This window comes from Amphiprion ocellaris, chromosome 14 (genome assembly GCF_022539595.1).
Source record: "Amphiprion ocellaris isolate individual 3 ecotype Okinawa chromosome 14, ASM2253959v1, whole genome shotgun sequence".
NCBI classification, from domain to species: domain Eukaryota; kingdom Metazoa; phylum Chordata; class Actinopteri; family Pomacentridae; genus Amphiprion; species Amphiprion ocellaris.
In genome coordinates, this window is record NC_072779.1 from 19,695,075 (window position 1) to 19,705,956 (window position 10,882).

A 10,882-nucleotide genomic window follows, 5' to 3' on the forward strand; every position below is an offset into this window, starting at 1 on the left:
GCCTCTTTACATTATTTCATCATATGGCACGTTTTTACAACATGTTGACAAATCGCCTTTTTTTTCCGACATAGTATACTATGGCGTTTTTTTGCACCAAAATTCATGATGATTTTTTTTTCAAAGAAAACCTTTCTGGAGTGTTTTTTACGGCGTCCTTTACATTATTTCATCATATGGCACATTTTTACAACATGTTGAAAAATCGCATTTTTTTTCGACATAGTATACTATGGCGTTTTTTTTGCGGCAAAATTCATGATCTTTTTTTTTTTCAAAGAAAACCTTTCTGGAGTGTTTTTCACTGTCTCCTTTACATTATTTCATCATATGGCACGTTTTTACAATATGTTGAAAAATCGTAATTGTTTTTCGACATAGTATACTATGGCGTTTTTTGCGCCAAAATTCATGATCATTTTTTTTTCAAAGAAAACCTTTCTGGAGTGTTTTTCGCAGTCTCCTTTACATTATTTCATCATATGGCACGTTTTTACAACATGTTGAAAAATTGCATTTTTTTTTTCGACATAGTATACTATGGCGCTTTTTTTGCGGCAAAGTTCATGATAATTTTTTTTTTCAAAGAAAACCTTACCATAGTGTTTTCCATGGCCTCCTTTACATTATTTCATCATATGGCACGTTTTTACAACATGTTGAAAAATCGCCTTTTTTTTTCCGACATAGTATACTATGGCGTTTTTTGCGCCAAAATTCATGATCATTTTTTTTTTTCAAAGAAAACCTTTCTGGAGTGTTTTTCACAGTCTCCTTTACATTATTTCATCATATGGCACGTTTTTACAATATGTTGAAAAATCGTAATTGTTTTTCGACATAGTATACTATGGCGTTTTTTGCGCCAAAATTCATGATCATTTTTTTTTCAAAGAAAACCTGTCTGGAGTGTTTTTCACAGCCTCCTTTACATAATTTCATCACATGGCACGTTTTTACAACATGTTGAAAAATGACATTTTTCGACATAATATACTATGGCGTTTATTTTGCGGCAAAATTCATGATAATTTTTTTTTTTTCAAAGAAAACCTTACCATAGTGTTTTTCACGGCCTCCTTTACATTATTTCATCATATGGCACGTTTTTACAACATGTTGAAAAATCGCCTTTTTTTTCCGACATAGTATACCATGGCGTTTTTTTGCACCAAAATTCATGATGATTTTTTTTTCACAGAAAACCTTTCTGGAGTGTTTTTTACGGCGTCCTTTACATTATTTCATCATATGGCACATTTTTACAACATGTTGAAAAATCGCATTTTTTTTCGACATAGTATACTATGGCGTTTTTTTTGCGGCAAAATTCATGATCTTTTTTTTTTTCAAAGAAAACCTTTCTGGAGTGTTTTTCACTGTCTCCTTTACATTATTTCATCATATGGCACGTTTTTACAACATGTTGAAAAATTGCATTTTTTTTTCGACATAGTATACTATGGCGTTTTTTTTGCGCCAAAATTCATGCTGATTTTTTTTTCAAAGAAAACCTTACCATAGTGTTTTTCACGGCCTCCTTTCCATTATTTCATCATATGGCACGTTTTTACAACATGTTGAAAAATCGCATTTTTCGACATAATATACTATGGCGTTTTTTTTGCGGCAAAATTCATGATCATTTTTTTTTTCAAAGAAAACCTTACCATAGTGTTTTTCACGGCCTCCTTTACATTATTTCATCATATGGCACGTTTTTACAACATGTTGAAAAATCGCCTTTTTTTTCCGACATAGTATACTATGGCGTTTTTTTGCACCAAAATTCATGATGATTTTTTTTTCAAAGAAAACCTTTCTGGAGTGTTTTTCACAGCCTCCTTTACATTATTTCATCATATGGCACGTTTTTACAACATGTTGAAAAATCGCATTTTTTTTTTCGACATAGTATAGTAAGGCGTTTTTTTTTTTGCGGCAAAAGTCATGATGATTTTTTTTTCAAAGAAAAACCTTTCTGGAGTGTTTTTTCACGCCCTCCTTTACATTATTTCATCATATGGCACGTTTTTACATGTTTGAAAAATCGACATTTTTTTTTTCGACATCAGTATCTAGTAACGGCGTTTTTTTTGCCAGCCAAAATTCATGATGATTTTTTTCAAAGAAAACCTTTCTCAGGAGTGTTTTTCACTGCCCTCCTTTACATTATTTCATCATATGGCAGCTTTTTACCATGTTTGAAAAATCGCATTTTTTTTCGACATAGTATAGTAAGGCGTTTTTTTTGCGCCAAAATTCATGATGATTTTTGTTTCAAAGAAAACCTTTCTGGAATGTTTTTTCACGCCCTTCCTTTACATTATTTCATCATATGGCACGTTTTTACAACATGTTGAAAAATCGCCTTTTTTTTCCGACATAGTATACTATGGCGTTTTTTGCGCCAAAATTCATGATCATTTTTTTTTTTCAAAGAAAACCTTTCTGGAGTGTTTTTCACAGTCTCCTTTACATTATTTCATCATATGGCACGTTTTTACAATATGTTGAAAAATCGTAATTGTTTTTCGACATAGTATACTATGGCGTTTTTTGCGCCAAAATTCATGATCATTTTTTTTTTCAAAGAAAACCTGTCTGGAGTGTTTTTCACAGCCTCCTTTACATAATTTCATCACATGGCACGTTTTTACAACATGTTGAAAAATGACATTTTTCGACATAATATACTATGGCGTTTTTTTTGCGGCAAAATTCATGATAATTTTTTTTTTCAAAGAAAACCTTACCATAGTGTTTTTCACGGCCTCCTTTACATTATTTCATCATATGGCACGTTTTTACAACATGTTGAAAAATCGCCTTTTTTTTCCGACATAGTATACTATGGCGTTTTTTTGCACCAAAATTCATGATGATTTTTTTTTCAAAGAAAACCTTTCTGGAGTGTTTTTTACGGCGTCCTTTACATTATTTCATCATATGGCACATTTTTACAACATGTTGAAAAATCGCATTTTTTTCCGACATAGTATACTATGGCGTTTTTTTTGCGGCAAAATTCATGATCTTTTTTTTTTTCAAAGAAAACCTTTCTGGAGTGTTTTTCACTGTCTCCTTTACATTATTTCATCATATGGCACGTTTTTACAACATGTTGAAAAATTGCATTTTTTTTTCGACATAGTATACTATGGCGTTTTTTTTGTGCCAAAATTCATGCTGATTTTTTTTTCAAAGAAAACCTTACCATAGTGTTTTTCACGGCCTCCTTTCCATTATTTCATCATATGGCACGTTTTCACAACATGTTGAAAAATTGCATTTTTTTTTCGACATAGTATACTATGGCGTTTTTTTGCGCCAAAATTCATGCTGATTTTTTTTTCAAAGAAAACCTTACCATAGTGTTTTTCACGGCCTCCTTTCCATTATTTCATCATATGGCACGTTTTTACAACATGTTGAAAAATCGCATTTTTTTTTCGACATAGTATACTATGGCGTTTTTTGCGCCAAAATTCATGATGATTTTTTTTTTCAAAGAAAACCTTTCTGGAGTGTTTTTCACGGCCTCCTTTACATTATTTCATCATATGGCACGTTTTTACAACATGTTGAAAAATCGTAATTTTTTTTCGACATAGTATACTATGGCGTTTTTTTTTGCGCCAAAATTCATGATGATTTTTTTTCCAAAGAAAACTTTTCTAGAGTGGTTTTCGCAGCCTGCTTTACATAATTTCATCATATGGCACGTTTTTACAACATGTTGAAAAATCACATTTTTTTTTCGACATAGTATACTATGGCGTTTTTTGCGCCAAAATTCATGATGATTTTTTTTTTCAAAGAAAACCTTTCTGGAGTGTTTTTCACGGCCTCCTTTACATTATTTCATCATATGGCACGTTTTTACAACATGTTGAAAAATCGTAATTTTTTTTCGACATAGTATACTATGGCGTTTTTTTTTTGCGCCAAAATTCATGATGATTTTTTTTCCAAAGAAAACTTTTCTAGAGTGGTTTTCGCAGCCTGCTTTACATAATTTCATCATATGGCACGTTTTTACAACATGTTGAAAAATCACATTTTTTTTTCGACATAGTATACTATGGCGTTTTTTGCGCCAAAATTCATGATCATTTTTTTTTTTCAAAGAAAACCTTTCTGGAGTGTTTTTCACGGCCTCCTTTACATTATTTCATCATATGGCACGTTTTTACAACATGTTGAAAAATCGTAATTTTTTTTCGACATAGTATACTATGGCGTTTTTTTTGCGCCAAAATTCATGATGATTTTTTTTCCAAAGAAAACTTTTCTAGAGTGGTTTTCGCAGCCTGCTTTACATAATTTCATCATATGGCACGTTTTTACAACATGTTGAAAAATCACAATTTTTTTTCGACATAGTATACTATGGCGTTTTTTTTGCGCCAAAATTCATGATTTTTTTTCAAAGAAAACCTTTCTGGAGTGTTTTTCACGGCCTGCTTTACATTATTTCATCATATGGCATGTTTTCACAACATGTTGAAAAATGACATTTTTCGACACAGGCATGTCACTCTAAAAACGTCATAGTATAGCATGTCATGTTCTTATCACTACTTATTACTGTTATTGATATTAATTATAGTTAAGGCCAAAATTCATCATGATTTTTTTTTTCAACGAATACCTTTCTGGAGTGTGTTTCATGGCCTCCTTTACATTATTTCATCATATGGCACGTTTTTACAACGTTGAAAAATCTCTTTTATTTTCGACATAGTCGTCCAAAAAAGGTCATTTTATAGCATGTCGTCCAAAAAACGTCATAGTATAGCATGTACTTCTAAAAACGTCATTCTATAGCACGTCGCTCTAAAAACGTCATAGAAAAGCCTTTGGTCCACAGAACTTTGCTTTGTCCCAGCTGTCTGAAGTAGATGAGGAGCAACACCAAAACAGTCCAAACGCTGGTTTTCAAAGGGTTAGACGAGTATTTATTTGAAAGAGGAAGTTTACAACAACACATGTGAGGGGGTTAAAAACAAATGGGTGTTAGTAAAATAAAAATAAATAAACAGAACTAAAAGTGAACTTCATGTTGACATTGATGGGCATTCCAACCAGGAACAAAGTAAAAGATAATCAATACGAAAAAACAACTCTTCCTGTTCACCTCTTCAAGCCCAAAAACACACCGCAGTAGCACTCTAAACTAAAACTACCAATGGGTTCTCTGTTTTCCTTTCTGAACAATTCAAAGGTCCCTCTCTATCTCCCCACACATCCACCAACCACTGGAACACATCTCCAAAGTTCTGCCGGGCCAGCTCAGCTTCCCCTCAGAAGAAGTGCTGCCACCTGCCAGATGAAGGAGCCTTTTGAGAGGCAGCTGGCATCGTGATTGGACTGTACTTTGGTCTGTTCCAATCCAGCTTCAGCTCCAGAGACGGCAGGCAGGACGAGTCAACGGAGGCCGGGTGGACGAAGGCATGAAGCTGAGTACAATCCAGAAAACAACAGAGGAGGAGTGCAGCAGCCCAGGGCCAGAACAAACAGAGTAGCATCGTATGTCTCTTAGAAAACATCCTAGTATAGCCTTTGGTATGAAAAAACGCCATCATAAACATCGTATATTGTACAAATAACAAGTCAAAGGAAAGAGACATACATTGTAGAATTGTAGTAATTGTGGGCTGACTGATTTACTGATTATCAGTATTTTATTTTTTACTGATTTACGGTGATAAATAAATTTTAAAATGGCGCTACTTTGGCTCTGAACCTTTATCTACCTGTGGTCGCTGTCATCTGGAGTGATTTGATTGGATATATGTCACAAATAAAACTCCTTTAACTTAACATCTGTAAACAAAACAAAAACGTATCAACAAAGTTTTCTGTTAGAGTTTGTGTTCTTCTAAGTTTAACTCCAAGATTTTAAATACTTTCATTTACTGCAAATGAATATCTACTCCAAATGTCTCACTAATAATCATTATCAGCCTTAAAAACCCACAAAACACCCCTCTATACTCGACCACACTTAGTACAGTCCGGTTCCCCCTTCTATAAATCTGCTTGGAATCTTCCACTTCCTGTTTGTCAAAGTGGCCTTCTACCTGGACAGGTTTTGTTGGAGCTCATGCAACAAACATTTTGGGTAACTGCACTTTAATATGGATGGATGACACTGAATTAGAGTCTGTTTTAGTGAGACTGAGTTAAGATGTGTAGCTCTGTCATTAAATAGGAAATTATTTCTCAGAATTCACAGAGAAGTCTGAAATGTTTGCTAGGTTAGCATCCCACATGTTCTTTGGCTCAGCTAAAGCTAACTCTCTCCAACTTCTGGATCTCTTGAGTTGCTTGTTGTTAAAATATCTTGCTGTAGATGCTGAAGCTCAGAAAGTCTGAGATGTTTGTTCAAAATAAGCTCATTCTCAAGTCTTATCTGAACTGTCCTCTTTTGTTTGAACTTTCCCTAAACTTAGGAGTTAATGACAGAGCAGCACATCCAGACTCAGTCTTATTTATGTAGAGATTAAACTTCAGTGTCATTCATTGATGTTAAAGTGCAGTTTTTCAAATGTTTGTTGCACATGCTCCTGACCAAACCAGTCCAGGTGGAAGATGATGTGACGAGAAAGCTCCAGAGGATGAATATCACACATTTATGTTGGAAATAGATGTCCTTTAATTTGACGTTGTCATGCAAACGATGTTCAGATCTTTGAGTGTTTTGTTGATGTTGGTTTCTAAATGTTTTCTGACACTCGGCCCCAAAGATTAAAACCTTTTACGGCTCACAAGTTGCAACAATTCACACATTATCAACTATCTTTCTGACTAAACTAAGATAAAAAGTGAAAAACTGCCTGATTCCTGCATCATGAATGTAAATCTTTTTGGTTTTTATGACTGTAAACTGAATATATTTGGGTTTGACATTTTATAAACCAAAACAAGAAATGAATTACTGGAGAAAACAATCAGCAGATTAATGGTCAAAGAAAATGTGTTTTCCAACATATATGACTGAATTACTCCATTACAAGATACATACAATTTGAATTCAATTTTATTTATATAACGCCAATTACAGGTCAAATTGTCTCAAGACACTTTATTTTTATATATTTTTTGTCATATTTAAAATATGACAAAGTAAGAAATTTAATCCTCTTGACTAATCCAATTTATTATTTGGTTTTTAAGAGACTAATCGACAACTAAAATAACTTTCTCCACTAAAACTAATAAACAAGAGGTCAAATAGAAGGAACAGTTTTAAATACTGCAGTCCCACGACGACAAGAAAAAGTTTGTCAACAAAAAGTAAATCTGCTGGTGGATTCCATTAAAGTCCTAATAAATGATAATAAAGTGTGATACTAAAGGTTTGTGGTGCTAAAAATGTCAAAGTAAACATATCAAGTTGAACATCTGGATGGAGGTTGATAAAAGTTGACCTTCCTTCATTTCTCTGGAGCGACTCCATGGATTTTATGGATGGTGGTTAAAGACCTGCTCTTCTAGTCATCATCCTTCTAGTCGCTGTAAAAAGTCAGTCCATCCTGGCCGACTTCAACATCTCTTCATGACAACTTGTTCTGCCTCAGACCTGGTGGAAACTCCAGAAACTCGGGAAAACCCGTGGAGACTCGAAGAACTCGTGGAGACTCGAAGAACTCGTCGGGCGGGGGAAGGTGTGGTGGGTGGTGGGGGGAGGTGGGGGAGTAGAGGGGGGAGGCCGCCACCCACCTCCCCGCCTACTCTCCGCCCTGACTCCACCCAGACTCCGCCTTGGCTCCACCCATGTGGTCACTTCAGAAACTACGATGTCAAAGGGACGACGAAATTATTTCTTTTTATCTGATCTGTAGCTCAGTGAGTTAAGGATTTGCCTATGGAGCTGCAGGTCGCTGGTTCAAGACCAGACACTTCTTAAATTTTCTCAAAATCCTGACAAAGACAAACAAAGAAAAGGCCGGTGGTGGGTCTTGAACCTGCGACCTTCCACTTGGTAGTCCTCTTCTTATCCCCCTGAGCTATCCGCTCAGATACTAATTCTTCTTTTTTTTGCGCATTTATCATCTATTTTTTGTCGTTTTCGAGTTTTTTTTTTAACTCGAGTCTTGACTCGACCGTTTTTCTCAGGAGGTTGGACTTCAGCCTTTGTGCTGGAGGGTTGAACCCTCAGTTCCAAGACTTTCCAAAGCCTCCACACCTCCCGAGTCCTCAGGACCTGAGCTTTCACAGTCTGAGGGCTGAAATTTTCTAAGTCCCACAGTAGTTCTCTGTTAGATTGAACTTTCAGACAGTCCAAGGACTGATATCTTCTAAGTTCCTGAGTAGTTCTCTGTTAGTTTGAACCTTCAGACAGTCTGAGGACTGAAATCTGAAAAGTTCTTGAGTAGTTCCCTGTGAGTTTGAGCTTGTAGACAGCCTGAGGGCTGAAAACCTAGAAGTTCTTCAGTAGTTCTCTGTTAGTTTGAACCTTTAGACAGTCTGAGGACTGAAATCTTAAAAGTTTCTCAGTACTTCTCTGTTAGTTTGAACTTTCTGGTTAACAGAAGCCTTAAAACTTGTGACCATGAGTCTTGATTTCACATTTAGACCATCCATCTGAGTTCTTCTCAGACCTTCACCTGTGGGTTTTTTAGAAATCCTCAACAAACTTTGATTCTCTTCACTGAACAGTAAAGTTTGTGGAGATCAGAAGGTAACATTAGTTTTATAAATGCCTTCAACTACTAGTAGACTTTATCTGGAAAGCAGTTTTCTGAAATGAGTTCTTAGTAAATCTATCCACAATCAAACCAAGAACATAGAAAGAGGAAATGTTTGAAGAAACAACTTGATGTTTTCATTTCAGACTAGAAAACACTTTAAGACCTTCATCTGTTTTTGCTCTTTTTGATCGTTTTATTGTCTCTTCTGTTTAATTTGATCTTCTAAAGTTTAACTGGTGTCTTTTCAAATGTTTTGTCTTTAGTTTGATTCTTCTTAAATGTTTAGTTTTGCTCTTTTCTCACCTTTTATTCTTTTCTAATGTCTGATTTGATTTCTAAATGTTTTGTCTTTTTAATGTTTGTTGTTTTTTCAAATGTTTTATCGGCTTGTTTGAAAAATTTCCTTTTCTTTCCCAATGTTTAATTTTTCGATTAAATCTTTAAGGTTTTTCTTTTTAAATGTTTTTCCACCTTTTAATGTTTAATTTTCTTTTTAAATGCTTGTTTTCTGTTTAATTCCTATTTAAAGTTTTATTGTCTTTAAGATTTAATTTTCTAATTAAACATTTAATTTTTTAATTCAACGTTTTCTTTTTAAAGGTTTAATAATCTAATTGAATGTTTTGTATTTTTTTAAAAAATGTTTAATATTCTTGTTTAATTTTATTTTTTAAATGTTTAACTATCTAAAATATTTCATCTTTTATGTTTCATATTTTTGTTTAATTTCATAATTACATGTTTTGTATCTTCTGTTTAATTATTTAATTAAATATTTAGTCTTTTTAATATAATTTAATTGTATTTAATGTTTAATTTTCTTTTTTAAAGTTTTGTTGTATTAAATGTTTTTTCCTTTAATTGCTTTTTTAATGTAGTTTATTTCTTTAATCTTTTTTTCTGTCAAGAATTTAACCTCAACCTTAGAAATGAAACAAACCCTTAAATCACAATTAAAATACTTCTGTTGTCAGTCATGAGTTAGTCAATTATTCAGTTTATCAATTCAGCTTTATTTAACACCTTTCACACAGATGACAAAACTAAACTAGCAAAGAGAAAAAACTATGATTAAAACTCAAAAACATTTAAAAAAAAAAAAAAAAAAAAAAAAAAAATCAACATGGTAATAAAACGTGTCCAGGGGATGGAGGGAGTTTATTGAAGTCTTCTTGGGCTCACATGGTAAATCATTTAAAATATAAACTTGATATTCAGTCTAAGGAAACTGCAGAATGACAGAAGAACCAACAATATCTCCTGTTTTCTCCTTTAATGAGTCGACTCTTCTTGTGCTTTCAGACCAAAGAACTACAGACTCTTCACAACCTGCTCAAACTCTTGGTACAGGACCTCACCACACGGGTCAAGAAGGTTTCTGTCTCATTTCTACTCTGAAGCTCACCTTCTCCTGCTCAAACTGCTGACAAATGTTTCTGCTGCTCTAAAGTCTGGTCTCCAGAACTTCCTAAAAACTCTCAAAGTCTCTTCTGCTGCAGGTTGCTTTGTAGAACTGTTCCAGAAAACCTCACTAAATCACATGGAGGGGCCTCAAGATAGTCGTCCAAATGAAACCGTACAAAAACCAAACGAGCACAACCCAAACGCTAAAGTCTCCTGCAGCCTACCAGAGAACCTCTGAGAACAGAGAATCAGGACAGGAACTCTTACCTTCTGGACAACCAACACTGGTTCACAAACAAGAATACAGAATGTGTCTGGCCAAAAACCTCTAAAGACTCACTACAGCCAAGATAAAGACACAACTCAGCTGCACCAAATCCACTAATCACTGCACACATTAGCACCATGTGCTAACTGTGGCTAAAGAACCTCATTTACCAAGACAACTATCCAGTACAAAGCCCTAAAACACACCAAGAAACACATTAAAGACGATTTTACTGCTGGAAGCTGCAAGCCAACGCCTAAAAAACAAACTAAAGCAATGGAACCAAACCCGGTTCTGTGGTGAAGCAGAGGAAATGTTTGACTGCAACTAAATAAAGCAGGAAGACACTGAGCTGCTCAGGTGTTCCTGATAACACCAAGCAGCCACCTGGACAGCCAATAGGAACACAGCCACCTGGACAGCCAATAGGAACACAGCTTACTGGAAGTCCAGAGGGCTGGGTTAGTGAAGGAAATTTAATTTAAAGTTGAAGCAGAAAGTTAACAAAGAA